The sequence below is a fragment of the Melanerpes formicivorus genome, unplaced genomic scaffold (assembly GCF_026170545.1).
Source record: "Melanerpes formicivorus ecotype bairdi unplaced genomic scaffold, bMelFor1.0.p_v2 SCAF_12, whole genome shotgun sequence".
Taxonomy (NCBI): Eukaryota; Metazoa; Chordata; class Aves; order Piciformes; family Picidae; genus Melanerpes; species Melanerpes formicivorus.
In genome coordinates, this window is record NW_027142364.1 from 5,169,122 (window position 1) to 5,189,078 (window position 19,957).

The 19,957-nt window shown below is 39.0% G+C and overlaps 1 protein-coding gene and 1 long non-coding RNA gene across 6 annotated transcripts in view; one reads left to right on the forward strand and one right to left on the reverse strand.

The window, feature by feature from the left end:
* The window catches only part of LOC137444402 (uncharacterized), a 30,983-nt gene extending 18,888 nt beyond the window's left edge, over positions 1-12,095 (reverse strand). Inside the window, exon 1 of the long non-coding RNA XR_010988142.1 lies at positions 11,944-12,095. This is a non-coding gene — a long non-coding RNA (uncharacterized lncRNA). The remainder of the gene's footprint in view (positions 1-11,943) is intronic.
* The window catches only part of NAALADL2 (N-acetylated alpha-linked acidic dipeptidase like 2), a 519,424-nt gene that overhangs the window by 443,511 nt on the left and 55,956 nt on the right, over positions 1-19,957 (forward strand). The window lies entirely within an intron of this gene.

Genomic DNA, 19,957 nt, shown 5'->3' on the forward strand with positions numbered 1-19,957 from the left:
TGTGGAAGAGGTGACTTTGCTGCTGCAGACATGAGGTGTTGTGACAGACAGTCATACTGTGTTTGGCCAGACAACATCTTCTCTATCTGCTTTAGCCTAGTTAGGGTAGATATGCTTGGAATTTTTCAGCAGTTCTTTGTTCCTGAAAGCAAGTAGCCTCAAGGACACTTGCACTTTATACATGAACTTTGATGGATAAAGACTAGGTAATAAAAATAAACTGAAATTGCAGGACCCCTGGTAAAAATTTGATGAACCAGCTGCACTGTCAAAGGCAACTTTACTTGATTCAGTCAGGTATTCAAACCCAATCCCAGCCCCCCATCTTCCTAACATTTTCCCTGTCTTTCCTACTAATAACTTCTTCAAACTGGAGAAAGAGTTATGGGAGTGAACTAATTCCATTTGCTCCTGTGCTGTTTATTTTTGAAGTTATGGAAAGACATCAAGACACGAGTATTCTGAATGGGGCACTTAGTGCCATGGTTTAGTTGATTAGATGGTGTTGGGTGATAGATTGGACTTGGTGATCTTGACGGTCATTCCCAGCCTGGTCTGGTCTATTCTATTCCTCTTCCTATTCCTATTCCTCTTCCTATTCCTATTCCTATTCCTATTCCTATTCCTATTCCTGTTCCTATTCCTGTTCCTATTCCATTCTATTCCTGTGTCTTTTTCCTTTTTTTTTTTGAGTACTTGGAATTTAATGTTTTCAGCTCAGAGAACTCTGACAACAATGAAAATATCAAAATAACCAAGAAACTGGCTAAATAAAAAAGAGAAGCCAAAAGAACAAGACAGCTTAGCCATTTTTAGTAGCATGGTTTATGTAGAAACCATTCCTCTGGATTGTCTGTGTTTAGTTCATAGAATCATAGGGCTGGAAGGGACCTCAAGGATCATCTAGTTCCAACCCTCCTGCCATGGGCAGGTACACCTCACACTAGATCAGGTTACTCAAAGCCATGTCCAGCCTGGCCTTAAAAACCTCCAGGAATGGGACTTCTACCACCTCCCTGGGCAACCTGTTCCAGTGTCTCACCATCCTCATGGTGAAGACCTTCTTCCTAACATCCAATCTGAATCTACCCATTTCTAGTTTTGTTCCATTCCCCCTACTCCTATCACTACCTGACACCTTAAGAAGTTGCTCCCCAGCCTTCTCGTAGCCCTCTTCAGATACTGGAAAGCCACAATTAGGTCTCCTTGAAGCCTTCTCTTCTCCAGACTGAGTTCAGTGCTCTGATTATCATGAGAGAATTAATTCTACAGTCCTTAAATCTTTTTTTAGAGGGCAGCAAGGCTCTAGGTTATTTTTAAAAAGTTATCATTGGCTTCTGTTAGGTAATTTCCTAACCAGATTGCTGTTTAGAGCAGTTCTTCAGTTCTTGTTTTGAACCTAAATTTTCCTCAGTTTCTCTCAAGGTTTGTCTGCCAACTGTCAGCAAAAAAGGAAAAAAATCTTTGCATCATTTATCTGTGGCAATGCCAGCGACGAGCAGTGTGAGCAATCTGGCAGTGCAGGCCTAGAGCCTGACATGGTGGTAGGCCATAAATGCAGAGTCAGCTAGCAGTGTAGCAAAACAGTGCTGTGCCTGCAGCATGTAACTAAAACAAGACACTGGTAGCTATAAACACGGACAGTTATCTGGGGACAACAGGATATGCACCTGCATCAACAACCTCGTTGTGTTATTAGTAGTTGGACCAATAATCTGTAATAGTGCAATGTGTGGTCACTCATAGGGAACCAATGGAGCTATGCCAATGAGGCTCTCCGAGTTTATATAAGTCGTAACAGTTGCCTTGCTTCGCACTTCTTCTTCTGCCTTTCCTTTCTCCTGTTTCTTCTACACTTTACAGTGCTATACTTGCACTACAGGCCTGCTCCATAGGCCTGCACCATCGGCCTGCAACACTGGAACAATAAAGGAACAATACTCGATCACATTGGTCAGCCGTATTGATTCCCAATCTCCGTCGCCCCATTATTTATCAGCCTAGAGTTGCAATTTAAATGAAGTAAACAAATACATGTCAACTACAGCTGATCCAATCAAAACAGAGGATAAACATATAAGTCCATACATAATATATAATTTTAAATCTTATGGTAAAAACCCCAAATTATTGGTGTTTGTACATTTGACTAAGCAAAAGAAGATAGGATAGGCCTGAGAGGGAGCATTAACTCCCTGTTCTATATATGAGAAAATTAAATACTGTGGGTCAAAAAATGATGCTTAGAGTAACTAACTACTTCATCTCCTGAACCTGAATTCTGCATTAATTTAATGATCTGTCTGACACTGCAGACAAAGACTAAGATATGTATCAAAGATGAAGCTGGACTCTTCTCCTAGGCAACCTGTGACAGAACAAGAGGACACAGTCTCAAGCTGTGCCAGGGGAGGTTTAGGCTGGGTGTTAGGCAGAAGTTCTTCACAGAAAGAATGATTGGCTATTGGAATGTGCTGCCTAGGGAGGTGGTGGAGTCACCATCACTGGAGGTGTTTAGGAACAGACTGGATGGTGCACTTGGTGCCATGGTTTAGTTGATTGGATAGTGTTGGATGATAGGTTGGACCTGACAATCTCAAAGGTCTTTTCCAGTCTGGACTGGTCTGGTCTGGTCTATGCTATGCTATTCTATGCTATTCTATGCTATTCTATGCTATTCTATGCTATTCACCTGTTTTGTGGTGGCATTTTTTCTTTGTTGGTTTGGGGGTTTTTTATATTTTGTTCCATGACATAACTACAGACACATCAGAATTTATCAGATGCTGAAGTTTCTGTCATGAGCTCAGTTCTGAGCTCATCCCCAGGTTTTCCAGACTTCAGTTTCTCTTAAGAAAGTCTAAAATGTCAGATTTTCCCAAGAGTCTTAGCCCAATCCAGAGTGTTTTAAATCTTGTCTTTAAATGTCAGCACCTATTTCAGCGTCTGATTGATAGCTGAACTCTGCTGAAACCATCCTCTTGGTGATGAGCATTTCTTGGGATTGTGACCATCCAGAGAAGACAATATAAAACCAAAATTAAGTGTGTGCAGAGTGAATAAAAAGAAATGTGTGTCCTGGAAAAAAAACTAAGAACCAACCCGTTACATTCTGAGTCAGGGAATGCCTGGAGAAACCCAATAGTAACAATTAAGCACAAACTTAGATCTGGATAAATATTGTCTTGAGCATTGTAGCCTGGACAAGGGCTATTTACTGGAGTACTATTTTTGTAATGTAACTGCTGTACAGACCCTCTGAGAATAACCTTTGTTGTACATCAACACTATTTAATGTTAAAACCTGATACATTGTGGAAACTAGGGGCTGTCACTTAACACACTAATTGGTTAGATACAAATGCACACTCCTCTTCTTTCATTATTCTGTAACAGAACCACTGAAACGCTAATTCTAGGCAGCATCTTCGCCATTCGGGTTCTATGATACGTCTGTCTAGAGTGACCTGCAGCTTAGACATATTATGGTATACTTTTGGGTAATAGAAGCTGCAGATTTGAATTCTTCAGGCTGTAGAAGAGGCTCCTTCAGCTTCTCCTCATAGGGCTTGTGGTCCAAACTTTGTTGCCCTTCTCTGGACACATTCCAGCAAGTCAACATCTTTCCTAATCTGAGGGGCCCAGAACTGGACACAGTACTCATGGTGCGGCCTAACCAGTGCAGTGTACAGGGGCAGAATGACCTCCCTGCTCCTGCTGGCCACACTGTTCATGATGCAGGCCAGGATGCCATTGGCCCTCTTGGTGACCTGGGCACACTGCAGGCTCATGTTCAGCCTACCATTGACCAGTACCCCCCAGGTCCCTTTCTGCCTGGCTGCTCTCCAGCCACACTGCCCCCAGCCTGTAGCACTGCATGGGGTTGTTGTGGCACTTAGATGTGTTAAATCTCATACCATGAAGGACAGCAAAATCAGCAGGAAGGAAAACTCTATTTTCAAATAGAGTTGAACAATGTGAAGACATTTTCTAAGTTACAAAAAGTTGTGAGGCAAAACTAGCAAATACTTTTAAAAAATAAAAGTATGAGCCAAAAAAAAACCCAAAACCAAACAGACAGACTTTAAGCAAGAGCTATTATAGAATCCCAAGAAGAACATCTTGTTTATTGATTTGGTTTTATTATGAGCATAGTCAATAGCAATAAAAAAATACTGCCAGTTTGCTGAGACACTCTAGTGTTAAAGCAGCTAGGATTAGACCAATTAGCATTAAACTAAGAACAGGTTATTTGAGTTAAACTAGAATGAGAGTATTAGCAGAAGTATCTTTCAGAGAATTGTGGACTGAAAATCCGCTGTCAGAAACAGTGGGGGTGGTTGAACTGTTTCTTCATATTTTGGTAGGCACAAGGGAAGAGATCACTTTGGAATAACATCACAGAGTTTGTTTTTATGATCTGTTCAGCACCTTTGAGAAGATAGCTAAGCAGCGATTATGTGTAAGGAACACTGTCTGCCTGCTTCACACCTGAAAGAAGATCTGAGTTCAGCTGTGTTACAAAAGCAGTTAATTCTGTGCTCCAGACAATTAATGACAGCCACACTGAAAGAATTTAGTCCAAGCATGCAGTGCAGGGAAGCAAAATCCAATTTCTTGAGTGCATTCTGACTGAAGAAAGGTCACTGAACAGGGCTTTCTGTCTGCTGGAGTATTGTGGTAGATAAGAGTGTTTCCAGTTGAAGAGCAAGACACAGACGCAAGTAAGATTGGACTGCTACTGGTCAGTTTTGCTTTAAGGACTTTGAAGTTCATGTATGATCCTTGCTGTTTCTATTTAAGTCCAACAGAATAGATTCAAGACCACGTTTTAGGATAATTTGCATGAGATTCAGTCAACAAACAGGAGTGATCGCCCCATCCACTAGCAATTCCTTGGGTCCCAGGCTGGAATTACCTTTAGCAAGCTAACCATAAAACAAAAGGAATATTAAAGATGTACTTTCCTGCAGTGGAAATGATATTTTTATTTCATAAGCAGAGATCATATACTGGCTATGAAGCTATTTTTTATTTTAATGCCTTCTTGTAAAACTAATGGCCAGTGGGTTCATAAATTGCAGCCTATTTCCAACCCCGCACATATATTATTGATTTGCAAAGATACAGCATCTTTATTATCCCCTGAAATAATCTGAGTTCAAAATTTAAACTAATATTATAAAGTACAGCATTTAGACCTAAAAATGTTTAAAGAGAAAAGACTAGTAACCAATAAATGAAAAGCACTATTTCAGAAAGATAGAAGGAAAGGATAGAAATTGTTCTGGAGTAGTAGAGTAGTATATTCTATTATGCTACGGCTATTTCCTCATCTGAAAATAATATGATCGTATAGAAATAGAAATACAGCTTTATTATTAACCTTACTTTGAAGAAATTCGTGTTCTGAATTATAATTTCTTTGAAGAATCATGCATGGAAAAGTTTTGGGCTTTTTTTCTGGGAGATTAATGCATGAAAAAGTAGTGTCTCCTAATAGTTACGTGATAATCCTTCAATCTCAGAGTGTTCTTATCTTTTTCAGTTGGTGGAAAGACAATTCATTTGTTTAATGGCTTAGATACATCAGGAGTGCATGTACATGGGCAATGCATGTGTATATCCCAACATAATTGTAAAGTTCTACTTAATCTGGTTGAGATTATTACAGATAAGCAATGAAATTCTCTCATTTTTGCTACCAGATGCGGTCCATCAACATTTGTATGAAACTGTGAGAGGAGAATGTTTCCTTTCATGTGACAGAGTAGTTCTAATTAGTTAAGAAGGACATTGAGACTCTTGAGTGTGTCCAGAGAAGGGCAGCAAGGCTGGGGAGAGACCTCCAAGGAGAGGCTGAGGGAGCTGGGATTGCTTAGCCTGGAAGAGAGGAGGCTCAGGGGAGACTTTATTGCTCTCCACAACTACCTGAAAGGAGGTTGTAGCCAGGAGGAGGTTGATCTCTTCTCCCAGGCACCCAGCACCAGAACAAGAGGACACAGTCTTAAGCTGCACCATGGGAAGTTTAGGCTCAAGGTGAGGAGAAAGTTCTTCACAGAGAATTGTTAGCCATTGGGATGGGCTGCCCAGGGAGGTGGTGGAGTCATCATCCCTGGAGGTGTTCAAAAAGGGGTTGGACGTGGCACTTGAAGCCATGGTTTAGTAGTCATGAGGTCCTGGGTGACAGGTTGGACTTGATGATCAGTGAGGTCTTTTCCAACCTTGTTGATTCTATGATTCTAATTCTTAAATAGCAGTACTTTTGCATCTGACTACAGTAGATGATATTAAGACAACTTTGGATTTCATTATTATGTTGTTGTTGTTTTTTCCTGATCAAATTTAATGTGAATTTCATGATTATCTTTTGTTAATAGCATATGGTACCTTCTTTTCATTCTTATGGAGCCAGGGATGTGTGGGGTTTATTATTTGGGTAATTAAACTGACAAATATGTAAATGCATACCAGCACAATTCATCATATATATATTGCAGTCAAGGAGAGTAATTTACCCAAAGATCATAGCTTCTCCAATCATTTATCTCAGACTTGCTGGGACAGGGTGAACAGCTAATCCATCAAAATTCTGGAAAGCTCCCTGGAATTTCAAGGTATCCAATAAGAAAAAAGAAAGTAGGCTGCACAGTCAAGGTAAGATTAAAATTGATATGTGCTGAGGATGACACAAGTCAGCATTGTCAGAAGTGAAGGCTTTTTTCAAACATGTAATTAAAGCAAACATAACAATAGTTGAATACAAGCTAATTTTAATCCTTTTAGAGTGAATGTGACATCTAGTTACACTGAAGCACGCTCCTTTTGTGACCAGCAGCATTGAATCAACACATCTTTTTTCATTTGGAGTGAGGCAACCTTACAGATTTCACTTCATCTTGGATAAGTATTCAAAAATTCCAGCCTGTAAATAACCCAAGGGAAAAATTTGGGCAGTGGCTTTTAGCAAATAGCTTTCCTTAATTGGTTATCAGCCCTTGCCTCTTGTCAAAAATGCCATACAAGAAATAACCACAGATATTACAGGTTGTTACTTGTTTGTTTAGGGCTTTTTTAAGTAGGGTGTGGTTTGTTTTTTTTTTACATGGCAGACAAATATTTAATTGCTGGGTTTTTTGTTAGTGAGTTTTAAAGTTTGGGGGGTTATATTTAAAGCATTTAGTTGGCAAAAATCAAGCTTTCAACTGGCTTAATTGAACTCTGTACACACCCTCTCTCTCTCTTAAGGAATGGCTTTGGAATAAAAAGGTGAAGATTGTGTCTTTTAAAAAATAATTTCCTTCATGAGTTGTTTCCTTAATATATCATTTTGAGGAATCTAATTTTAAATAACCTTTTTGCATCTGTCAAGGTGCCAGCATGTTTTATTCATTTCAGATTTCACTTAAAAAAATTCATCATTAGTGCCCTCTACCAGATAAATGAAGCTGGTGCAAACAGATGAGCCCAGGTCTAATTTCTGTTATAGTGCTACTGCAGTGTACTTCACTGGAGTTCACTCTGGCTTGAACCAGTGTAAAAGCCAATGGTCTGCATGAAGTGTGCTTATCAAGAATTAAGTTGGTTGGATTTTTTTGCTGCTCACAAAGTGTTTGAGCTCTTAAGTGCAGGTGCACTCTCAGATTTTCAGTTGCAAAATGAGAGGCAGCAGCTGCAAATATAATCCATTGTACTTCAAAATAGAAAGTATATCTTTTTGTTTCTGCTTTGTGAATATAAGACCTATTTGGGAATTAAATTATGAGCCATATTCTGCATCCCATCAGTAATCATCCAGTACTATTCCACATTGGCATTGCTGCACTTAAGAGAGGAATTCAATTCCAAAGCTTTAAAGGAAGCTGAAGAGCACTCTCAAGACAGAAGATTAAATACTTCTATTTATGCAACTGAGAAACTTGGATTTGGCTCAGTGGAATAAAAGCTCTGCTACAGAAGTTTTAGGTGTCATAAAAAAAGCAAAAATTGATCGAATCAACATATAGAAAGCTGAAGTTCCTTGTTATCTTATTTATTTTCATTTGAAATATGGAGAACATTCACTTATATGAGTAGAGTTTGTGGCTCAGCACACTATGAACTTTGATTTTTGAATTTTGTTCTATGGTGAGAAGATTTGGCAAATTCATTTTTTAAATAGACCTACTAATATCATTCAGTATGGAATATAAGGAAATATATAAAGATAGCTAAAGATGCCCCATGCTCTTTAATATCTTTATCGATGATATGGATGAGGGTATTGAGTCTGTCATCAGTAAGTTTGCAGATGACACCATGCTGGGAGTGGGTATTGATCTGTTAGAGGGTAGGAGAGATCTGCAGAGGGACGTTGACAGGCTGGACAGATGTGCAGAGTCCAACAGCATGAAATTTAATACATCTAAGGTCCAGGTTCTATGCGTTGGCCATAACAACCCCATGCAGTGCCACAGGCTGGGGTCAGAGTGGCTGGAGAGTGGCCAGGCAGAGAGAGACCTGGGGCCAATCACATCCTGGGCTGCATCAAGAGAAGCATAGCCAGCAGGTTGAGGGAGATGATTCTCCCTCTCTATTCTGCTCTTGTGAGACCCCATCTGGAGTACTGCATCCAGGTCTGGAGCCCCTCTTACAGGAGGGATTTGGACATGCTGGAAGGTGTCCAGAGATGGGCCACGAGGATGATTAGAAGGCTGGAGCACCTCTTCTATGAGGACAGACTGAGGGAGTTGGGGCTGTTCAGTCTGGAGAAAAGAAGGCTCAAAGGAGACCTTATTGTGGCTTTCCAGTATCTGGAGCGTGCCTACAAGAAAGCTGGGGAGGGACTTTTTAGGGTGTCAGGTAGTGATAGGACTAGGGGGAATGGAACAAAACTAGAAGTGGGCAGATTCAGATTGGATGTTAGGAAGATGTTTTTCACTATGAGGATGGTGAGACACTGGAACAGATTGCCCAGGGAGGTGGTAGAAGGCCCAGCCCTGGAGGTTTTTAAGGCCAGGCTGGATGTGGCTCTGAGCAACCTGATCTAGTGTGAGGTGTTCCTGCCCATGGCAGGGGGTTTGGTACTAGATGATCCTTGAGGTCCCTTCCAACCAGGTATGTTTCTTAAAATCAAGGATCTCATACAGCATGGCCTTCAGTTTCATTCCTAGTGCAAATACATTAAAATCAGTTACACGAACACAAGTGAATAAGGAGAGTGTATCTTTAGTACATGAATGGAAAGAAAGCAGTAAATTTGAATATAAATGAACATAGCCTGCAAATGGAACGTGAAATAAATCACAAGAATTTTGGAATTTCAATAATTTTCAAACAGCCAAGTTAGGAAATACTTTAAGATTGAGTGTCAGGCCTGCTCTCCCTGGCTAATTCAAATTTGAATACTACTTATCTTTAGTGAAACTGTGATCCTTTGGAAAGTAGTTCTCAGCTAAGAAGACAGCACAGAGAAATGCATGTTGGAATCATTGATCACCTTCATAAGCACAGTTTGATTTGGGGCTAATAGCAGGATGAGGTTGGGCTTTTACAAAGTATTATCTTGTCTAAAAGTATTGAAGGAAATGAGGCCACAAAACTATTCTGTCTAAACTGACATGAATGATATTCTTCTGAACTTGATGTTACAACCAATGTAATGCTTTTGACTGACATATCTAAGGAAAATTTGAAGCTTTTTTCTTCCTTTTTTCTTGAGATAAAGTGAACAAACTAGCAGCTGACAGGAGCCTTGCATGAGATCTTAATAACGCAAAGAAAAGGAAATGTTTCTTTTTAAGAATTTCCAACACCACTAGGACATTATATCACTCTTTGCAAAGAAAAATAAAATGGAAAAATACTTGCTTTTGAGTTACTTGCTTGTAGCTCAGTAGATATTTTTCATAATATAAAAGACTGAATGCTGAATGTTGCAGATATTAATTAATCAAAACTTTTCTGTCTCCTCTTTGTTCCCTTTTCCACACTAACTGGGAATCTTTCCTTCACATTCTCTGGATAGAAAAAAACCTAATCTGTGTCCACAGTAAAATTTCACAGAACCAGAAGAAACAAATATTTGTCATATGGTACATTCCTTCTTGTTTTCTAAGATTATTTTATTCCAGATAAAAGGTTTGTGAAATACAGAATACAGAATTACCAGTAGGAAAAGACCTCTCGAGATCAGCAAGTCCAACCTAATACCATCTAATCAACTAAACCATGGCACCAAGTGCCTTATCCAGTCTCTTCCTAAACACCTCCAGTGATGCTGACTCCACCACCTCCCTGGGCAGCCCATTCCAATGGCAAATCATGCTTTCTGTGACAAATTTCTTTCTTCCTAACATCCAGCCTAAACCTCCCCTGGTGCAGCTTGAGACTATGTCCTCTTGTTCTGTCACAGGTTGCCTGGGAGAAGAGACCAAACCCCACCTGGCTAGAAGCACAAGTGTGTTACAGATATTCATACAAGTACTTTTCTAAACCAGCCTAGCTAAGAATCTCTGTGTTCTAAATGCTTCATTTCCATCACTGGATTTGAAATAAAGCATTATTCTAAGTTAGTTATTTGCTGTTCCGCACGGCACTGCTCTATCAATCAAACCCACATCCACATGAAAATAGCTAAATTTGGGAAAAGAAGTTAAATTACTTAGCTACATACTACATATTAAGTAACCAATTTAAAAAATTAAGAATTTAGTTTACTTTAAACACTTACTTTAAAACTTTAAAGCATCCTTTGCTGGACAGAATTTTATGTTTGAATGTTGTTGGGGTTGGTTTTGTGTGTTTTGTTGATTTGGTGTTTGTGTGTTTTAAGAAAGGAAAACAGCAAGCAAACAAACAAAAAAACCCTCAAAAATTAGAAATTATTTTCAAAATTTCCTGCTTTGCCTTTTGAAGGGAGGTTGTAGCCAGGTGGGGGTTGGTCACTTCTCCCAGGCAACCAGCACCAGAATAAGAGGATACAGTCTCAATCTGCACCAGGGCAGGTTTAGGCTGGATGTTAGGAAGAAGTTCTTCATAGAAAGAGTGATTTGTCATTGGAATGGGCTACCCAGGGAGGTAGTGGAGTCACCATCACTGGAGGTGTTTAGGAAGAGACTGAATGGGATGCTTGGTGCCATGGTTTAATTGATTAGATAGTGTTGGATGATGAGTTGTACTTAATGATCTCAAAGGTCTTTTCCAACCTGGTTTATTCTATTCTATTCTATTCTATTCTATTCTATTCTATTCTATTCTATTCTATTCTATTCTATTCTATTCCATTCCATTCCATTCCATTCCATTCCATTCCATTCCATTCCATTCCATTCCATTCCATTCCATTCCATTCCATTCCATTCCATTCCATTCTTTTTAACTGGCAATGCAATATTGATGTGGTTGTGGGCTATCCCACTAAGTTTATTGCTATATGTAAAGGAACCCAACTCTTGTTCCACTGATTTTCTGTTGAATATTTCATCATTCCCGTTTGTGTCTAGAGATTTGAAGGGGTGAAACTGCATCTAGAATTGTACCTGCATTCTTCTCTACTGTAAGTAATCAAACTCACAAAACACAGTCACAGCAGGAAAGAAGACAACAAGATTATGAGAGTATTTATGTCGTCATTTTGAACTTCCCATCTACTTCTGCATGCTCAAATCACCCCCCATGAAAATGCAGACATCTGTGCAGAGTGTATCCAAAACAAGACAGTTTGTGAGCTGCACTACACAAATTACTTGTTAGAGCACAGAATGGGAAGCAATGTGATAATATCAGACCATCTATTTTTGTAGTCTGGACCATGTTTTTGTGAATGCTGCCAGTACAAATATGACAGTTAACATATTTGCCTTGCCAGCAGTCTACTTCAGAGAGCTTATTTTTCTCTTCCCCCCCAAATTATAAGATGTGGTTAATAGATAAGATTAATTTTTAATGAAGAATGCCACTTACCTCTTCTTTCTGTTTTTTTCTGGCACATTTTTTAATGAACATGTGTTTGCTGGGGGAAGGACAAGGATGCTCTAAAGCCATTTGTTTTTCTTAGTGAAATGAAAGTAAACAAAAAAAAATCTCAAGATACTTGGATACGATCAGCGTCCGGATCTACAGCAAGCGCTTTTAATCTCACGATACTGTTAGAGGCTTTTATACCATCAGCCTCTAATTGACTAGCTGTCAGAGAAGAGACTCGCATCTTTCTTTTGTGTTTTTTTTTTTTTAAAGCAAAACTCTACCTGTGGCTGCTACATGTAATTTTTCTCCTTATTGTGCCTCCTACTGGGCTCTACTGTCTCTGGTTTTCCAGACCACATTTCAAGGAGAGTGAAAGACTTTCAATAAGACATTTGGTTGATGCACTTCTGCCCATGTAAGTATACCAGTGGAAGGGCTGTGTTCTGTGAGTTGGAAGGCCTTGACTTTCCACTTGTTCAGCAGTTGTATGCTGACAAGAGAAATTATTTTCTTGCTTACTGAGGAGGAGAGGTTCTAACATTGGCAGAAGCAACAGAATTCTGACAAGCTGTGGACAGTTAGGTTGTAATTATGTAACAGAAGCCAGTAGCTGTGTGGGGACATTTTTAGGAACTGAGTTCCAGTTCCAAAATAGAGCTATAAATCTGTGTCCTATTTAATATCTTATGCATTCAGCCTGCCCAGAAACAGATGATATGTTAGTATTAACAGTCTACTTTTCATCTTCCATCTATATGCACAATAAATTGCAGATTAGTTTTCCTGGTGGACTTGTAAGAGCAGAAGAGATCAATTCTTACATATATATATCTACAAAGTTTTTAAAATGGCAAGCCCATAGAAAATATTGGAGTGCATAAAGTCGTTTCCCAATATATTCAGTAGCAGGGAAGTGATGCTATTTACAAGCTTTTCTCTCTGTAACGGTGCTTGTCCCAGGTCTCCAGGGGAAAGTGAAGCTGAAGACCGGGAGTGAAGTCTCAGGACTTGAACATGGTCATTTGGTTTTGTTTTATGCTGGTGGAGCTGTGCTGAGTGCCAGATTGTCATCTTGAGCACAGGCTTGATATCTTCAAATGGCCAGACCTAAGACACTGAAGCAAGCTTGTATGTGGTACATAAGCTGTTTCAACAAATTCCTACGGATGAAAGGCATATGATGTTTTCTGTAGAGTGACAGGTAGTATATGTGCAGTATTTTTTGCCACAACTATCCCCTGATTTTGGTTAGCATGCTATTAGACTGTGGTTGCTGGCTTTTTGAAGATATCAGCTGTCCCAGATGCACTATTTACACAAAACCATTATGAAAACCCATATTGTTTGCAGCAGTAGCAAATCTGGAAGCTTGGGTTATTTTTTGCTTATTATTGCATTTTTATGAAGATTATTGTCTATTCTACCCATGAGTAAGTTATGACTTTACTCTTAATGATTCTTATGCTCACTGAGGTGCTTCAAAATTGGATTAGAACCCAAAGCAAGGAAGTGAGACTCTTGGTAAGGAACATAAAAATAGAAACATGGGTTTGCTCACTGCATTCAATTTTAAAAGTTTTATTCTGGTTATAGTTCAGGCTATGCTTTGCTCCATTCTAACATTTGGAGAAGACAAAAATAAGCAGAAATTATAACAAGAAATTCACCATGTTCTTTCACTAAATTGAGAAATCAATTGTCCTGCTACTATGGAGTTATTTTGTCTTTAAGGGATGAATTTGCTGCACAGTAAGATATTATTTGATAAATAGGTAGATTTTGGGGGTTTTGCTGTTTTTCAGAAGCTGTCAGGAAATGTTTTTTAAAGGCCCATAGTGTCTTTCTTCATAATCTATAGTTTTCCCTGTGTTACCATATTGAAAGCAGTATGATTCAGGTTCGTTCTCATGCCTTGTCTCAGTTATTTTTAAGACTTAGATGGAGGATTGAGATATAATTATGAGTATAAAGGAAACTAACAACCTGCTTCTGTTCAGTGAAGAATGTGTGCCACTTAGAAAAGCTGTGACATATGCTGCTGAAATACGTTTCATTTCATTAAAGGCCTTCCAAGTATTGTGAATTTCAGCTTGAACTGGTTCACTGATGTAGATCTTAGAAACAGAGCTGGTCTTAGAATATTGCAGGAACAACAAAACCCACCTCTTTGCCTTAAAATGCACCTTTTGCTTGTACTGACTATCCAGTTATCTTGTTTAAAGATACTTACATCATTATGCCTTTTACTGTACTGAAGAAAAAAGGGGTTATAGTGAAATGCCTTAAGGCTTTAGTACTTTTGGAAGGCAAGGACTTAACGCTATTGTAGTCCTCACTGCTATAAAGCATTAGTCTGTAATCCTTGGCATTGATCTGTAGCTTGCTGGATACAGAGCCTATACAAACTAGGAAAGGCAATTCACTATTAAATTCATTATTACTGAAATTAGTACATTTATTACATGGGACTAAGATGAGTCTCCAGATTCAATTCTTATCTGAGGAATCCAGCAGCACAGCACTTCAGATATTGCAGTCTGGTTGTACTGTCTCTTAATTTGCTTACAATATCTCATACTGACTATAAATAAACTGGGACACTGCAAAATGTCTTTATTGGCAATACGTAAGTAGGGCTCCTTGGTTGTGCTTATAAGCAGAACACTTTTGTAATCAAGAAGCTGCTGCTAATAAGCACTTTCCATATCCTCTTTCCTATTTATTTTTTTCCTACTTTCATACTGTCTAATGTAATCTGTTAAAATTGTGTAACTGAGTTTTAAACAGGAGATTGAAATATGTAATACTTTGCTAATATAATTACAGAATGTTAAGGGTTGGAAGGGACCTCAAAAGATCATCTAGTCCAACCCCCCTGCCAGAGCAGGAGTGCTTCCAGGCAGGTTTAGAATGTTTCCAGAGAAGGAGACTCCTCAACCTCGCTAGGCAGCCTATTTCAGTGCTGTCACCCTCACAGTAAAAAAAACCCAAAGGTTTTCCTTATGTTTATGTGAAGCCTCCTATGTTCCAGCTTGCAGCTGTTACACGTTGTCCTGTTGTCCTATCATTGGACATCACTTAGAAGAGCCTGGCTCCATCCTCACCCTTTTGCATTTTTATAAACATTAATGAGGTCACCCTTCAGTCTCCTCTTCTCCAATCTAAAGATACACAGCCCCCTCAGCCTTTCCTCATAAAGATGTTCCACTCCTTTAATTATCTTTGTGGCTCCGTGCTGGACTCTTTCAAGCAGTTCCTTGTCCTTCTTGAACTAAGAGACCCTGAACTTGCAAGTTATATTCCAGAGAGATGACAGCTATTCAGTTAGCAGTCTTACATTAGTTTTTAAACAGCAATTTAACAGGGACATACACTTAGGGAACCCTCCTCTGAAATGTCTCTGTTGAGAGTGATTATTTTAATTATGCTTCTGTATTTACAGCTGAAGGTGTAAATTCTCTTTTAGCTTTATTTTTTTATTTGGGACATATCTGTCCATGGTCCTTTTCACGTGGTTCATGCATTTCTATTAGAGGCTGTTGGCAGGGTATTAACCTGAGCAGCACTCTAAAGCTCAGCTTTTCCTCTCTCAGAGCATAGGTCTCGTCTGTCACTCATAAGGCACGGGAAGTTGAAAAGTAAACAGGAGACAAATATAGTAATTTGATTTAAAGGTTAGCACTTGGCATTTTCATGAGAAGGCAAAGAAAACATTGAAATTTCAATGGTCACAATGGTTAAGGCAGTACTTTTTGAAAGTTTCTATGCTCATCTTGGACAATTGTCACAGAAATTATAGAAAGCACATCTTTGCCATTCTGAGTGCATGAATCAACTCAAACTATTTGGAGAGAAGGTAACCAAATTGTAATATTGGCAAAGGAAAGTGCCAGCACTTTCATTTTTAAGCTAGCATGGTGGCAACATGGTGTTGGCTACACATCAGCAGGTTCAACTCAACCCATGTCACTCTGAATCTTTCTTTCTTGGAAAATAAACTACTGACCCTTTATTTCCTACATCCTTTGCCTGAGCTTTTCCAAATGCCAGCTATGCAGCTCATTAGTCAAGTCCTGTCTGATCAAACTTTTCATGTTTCTGGTGTATGATTTTTCTGAAGAACAAAGCTAAGTAATGCCACTGAGAAGTATATACTGTGGTAAAATTCCACAGTCTCCTCTGATCTGTAGCTGTGTTTCTTGTGTTATTGTCTGTGGTTGTAGTGGATTTTCAGTTTCCATTCTTACATGACTAGTTGGATCTTAAAAATCTTAAAAACTGAGACTTTGAGAATGAGAAAACTAATAACTTTAAAATGACTGTCTGCTCCAATAATCATAGCTTTCAGAGTGTCTCAAAAGGCAGCAGAATGAGAAATCTTGCTTTTAGAGGCCACGTAGGAAATATTTAAGGTGGTCTTGAGTCATGTGGTTTTAGTAGGAACATTTTTCATGTTAAGAAGCTCTTGCTCACTTTCTCTAAGTTTGACTGGTTTAGTCCACTGAGACTGAACTGTGTTGCTTTTTTTGGTTAAGGCTTAGTGGGTTTAATTCAAATAAAATAATGAGGAGAAAACCACAAAGCACGTCCTTTACGGTGCTGAAAAGCAAGAGTGTATATTGCTTCTAAAATGTACTGAGCTGCCTGATCCAAAGCTCACTGAAACTGAGTGCAGACTAATTTTTGCTAATTTTTTTGTTATTATTATTATTGGGGTTTTTGCTTATATGTAAAGAAGATCACTTTCCCAGAGAAGCAGATTGTGAGTGAAGGCATGACAATATCAGTGCTGAAATAAGAGTTAAACTTACCTGGTGTTCACTCAGACTTGTGAGACACTTGTTGCTTTTGAATGATTTTTCCAAAGCTCATGTTCCATTTTAGCATAGCCAGCAGGTTGAGGTAGGTAATTCACCCCCTCTACTCAGCTCTGGTGAGACCCCACCTGGAGTACTGCATCCAGGTCTGGAGCCCCTCTTGCAGGAAGGATCTGTAGGTGCTGGAGCATGTCCAGAGAAGTGCCACGAGGGTGAACAGAGGGCTGGAGCACCTCTCCTATGAGGACAGACTGAGGGAGTTGGGGCTGTTCAGTCTGGAGAAGAGAAGGCTCAGAGGAGACCTTATTGTGGCCTTCCAGTATCTGGAGCGTGCCTACAAGAAGGCTGGTGAGGGACTTTTTAAGGTGTCAGGTAGTGATAAGACTAGGGACAATGGAACAAAAATAGAAATGGGTAGATTCTGATTGGCTGTTAGGAAGAAGTTCCTTCCCCATGAGGGTGGTGAGACACTAGAACAGGTTGCCCATGGAGGTGGTAGAAGCCTCATTCTGGGAGGTTTTTAAGGCCAGGCTGGATGTGGCTCTGAGCAACCTGATCTAATGTGAGGTGTTCCTGCCCATGGCAGGGGTGTTGGAACTGGATGAGCCTTGATGTCCCTTCCAACCCTAACAATTCTATGATTCTATGATTTTCAGGAGTGGTAACATGGGCAGATAAGCAGTGCAGCATCTTACTGGCTTGCTGACTCTATCTCTTTAGTTTCCAGTTTTTTTCATACCTTTCATCCAGCCTGGGATAATGAAACATGTATTCCAGTTAGCATCTCCAGTGACCCAAGTAGATTTCTCCTTAGAAGACTGAAAGACAAAATTATTTCTGAGGTTTTTTTTGCCCACCTTTAATTTCTAAATTCATGTTTCTGGCACATTGTCTTTAATCAGTAAGACACAAGAGATGAGACCGTGTGTTGAGTTCTTCTGACCTTGAGTGCTTAAGTGAACACTTTAAACCATGTAGTGCAGATCACTACACAGGTCTTGGAATTTGCTTTAATTTAGACCAACTTTGTGATGTAGCAGGCTGCTGACTTTTTTCCTCAAATAGGAAATTAGAATGGAAATGAAATAAAATATCACGGATGAGATATTGCAAATCATTATGATAACTCATGCTAATTGAAGTTATACTCCTGGACATATGAATTACCTCTACTTGTTAGCTTAGGATAAAGGACTTTGAGGGCATTTAGACTGTTCATGTTGGTACAGTTCACTTACTTGCTTTTTTCCTAGATTGTACTTAACTATGAAAAAGAGAGGTCTTTTGTAACTTTGCTTGGTGAACCATTCCACAAACCAGAATGACTGCACAATTAATTTCCCTTCTCTTATTCAACAAGAATAGTTTTTTCCTTAATTACTTTACTTTTGGTTGTTTCTTCTAATTTTTACTTGGAAGATTGAATTTCCTGTAACTGCTGTGTTCATAAATTTCTTTGGTTAAGGAATCCTTTATTTTGAGATCAAAGAATTCTGATCTACATTAGCACTTTAATTATAAACTACAGAATGATAACTGAATGAATAGAGTGTTTTAGACTGGCAAGGCTGACAATTAAAAAAGTTTTTTTCATGGCTTGCAGCATAGCTTTTTCATTTTTTCTTGGTTAAACGTGGCTATTATTGTAATTGAAGATTAATAATCACTAATAGCTATTGGGCTCTTTTTAATGTAGTATTCTGCACAAACAAAACCCTCTGCTGAAATGGTACAAGTCTCCCCCTTTATCCCCTCTTTTGCAAATGTCAGTTGTTCTTTGAGTAGAATAAGCAGAAAAGGCAATAAACTCAGCTGAGGACATGTAGTTAAACCTCTGTCTTAGGGACACGTGGGGGTTTTGCGCAAAAGATGCTGAAGGACTGGAGATAACATAAATACTGCCAAAATCAGCACAATATAGTGGCCTCATATAATACTGTGTCTAGTGTCTGGCATTCTCAGTGTCGAAGATTTAAAACAGTTGGGAATGGGGAGACATGGAGATACCTACTTTCTGTCAGCTGGGTTAAGCCTTGTCATGGTTGACTGTGACCACTGAGCAGTAGTTGGCAGCTCCTAGAAACCACAAGACTTAGAGTTTTATGGTGTTTGTTTGTTTAAAATATATTAAGAGGTCAGCTTTCATAAGATGAATTGGAGTTTAAAAGGTATTACGGTGGGTTGAAGTTTCCCCCAGCATTAACTTTGCCAGACCAACTCGGTCAGAAGCAAATAAAAGCTGTATTTACAAGCAAAATCTATGCTCTACAATGGAATGCAATGAATATGTACAAAATATACAGTATTTACAATATTATACAGATATTTACAGTTAGCAAACAACACAAAAATCCCCTTGGTCAGAGACCAGGGAAGCTGTTCCACGAGAGAAAAGAGCAGAGAGAAAACAATGGGTTAGACTTAACTAAACAACACAGCCAAGGTCAGCTGACAAGCAGGTTAATCTCTCCTGTGTGAAGCAAGCAGAGAGATCAGAAAAAGAAGATAGTTTTGTTCAGGTACAGCCTGTTTTATGGCAGATATTCCTCCCATGAATTTGTTTAGAATAAACTTTAGTTCTCCTTTTTACACCCAATAGTGATTTATGTATTTTTTTCAACTTTTCCCCTCGAAATCTGTAATTAAATTTTAAAGGCATAGCCTAAAACCACTGCAGGTATTTAAAAACTTTGTGACTTGTTATCTACTTCTTTTGGCTACTGAGTGAAATCTGAAGTCTGTCTTTTTCATTAGGCCCATAAATGAAAACTGAAAAAAAAAAAAAATATTTGAAATCTGCTCTCAAGTGTGCATCCTGATCAGTTCCTCACCCCAGAAATACCCCAAGTCCTTATTGGATGAAGCTTGGCTTCAGAACCTGTTAACAACATTCTGGTATACCCAAAAGATACAGAACAATTTCTGTAGGGCTCTTTATTCTCTGAACGTACATATGAAACATTTAAAGATGTTTTTTGTGGTTTTGACATGCAATGTAGACAGAAATTTCACTCTGATACAAAATTTCTCTTGAAAATTATTTACATTTTCAAGCTATTCTGAGTACCTCAAGCACCTATATCACAGGATGTTAGGGGTTGGAAGGGACCTCTCGAGAGCTTTGAGTCCAACCTCCCTGACAGAGCAGGACCTCATAACCATATAATCTAGTGCCTTTCTGCTGCAGAGGGGGA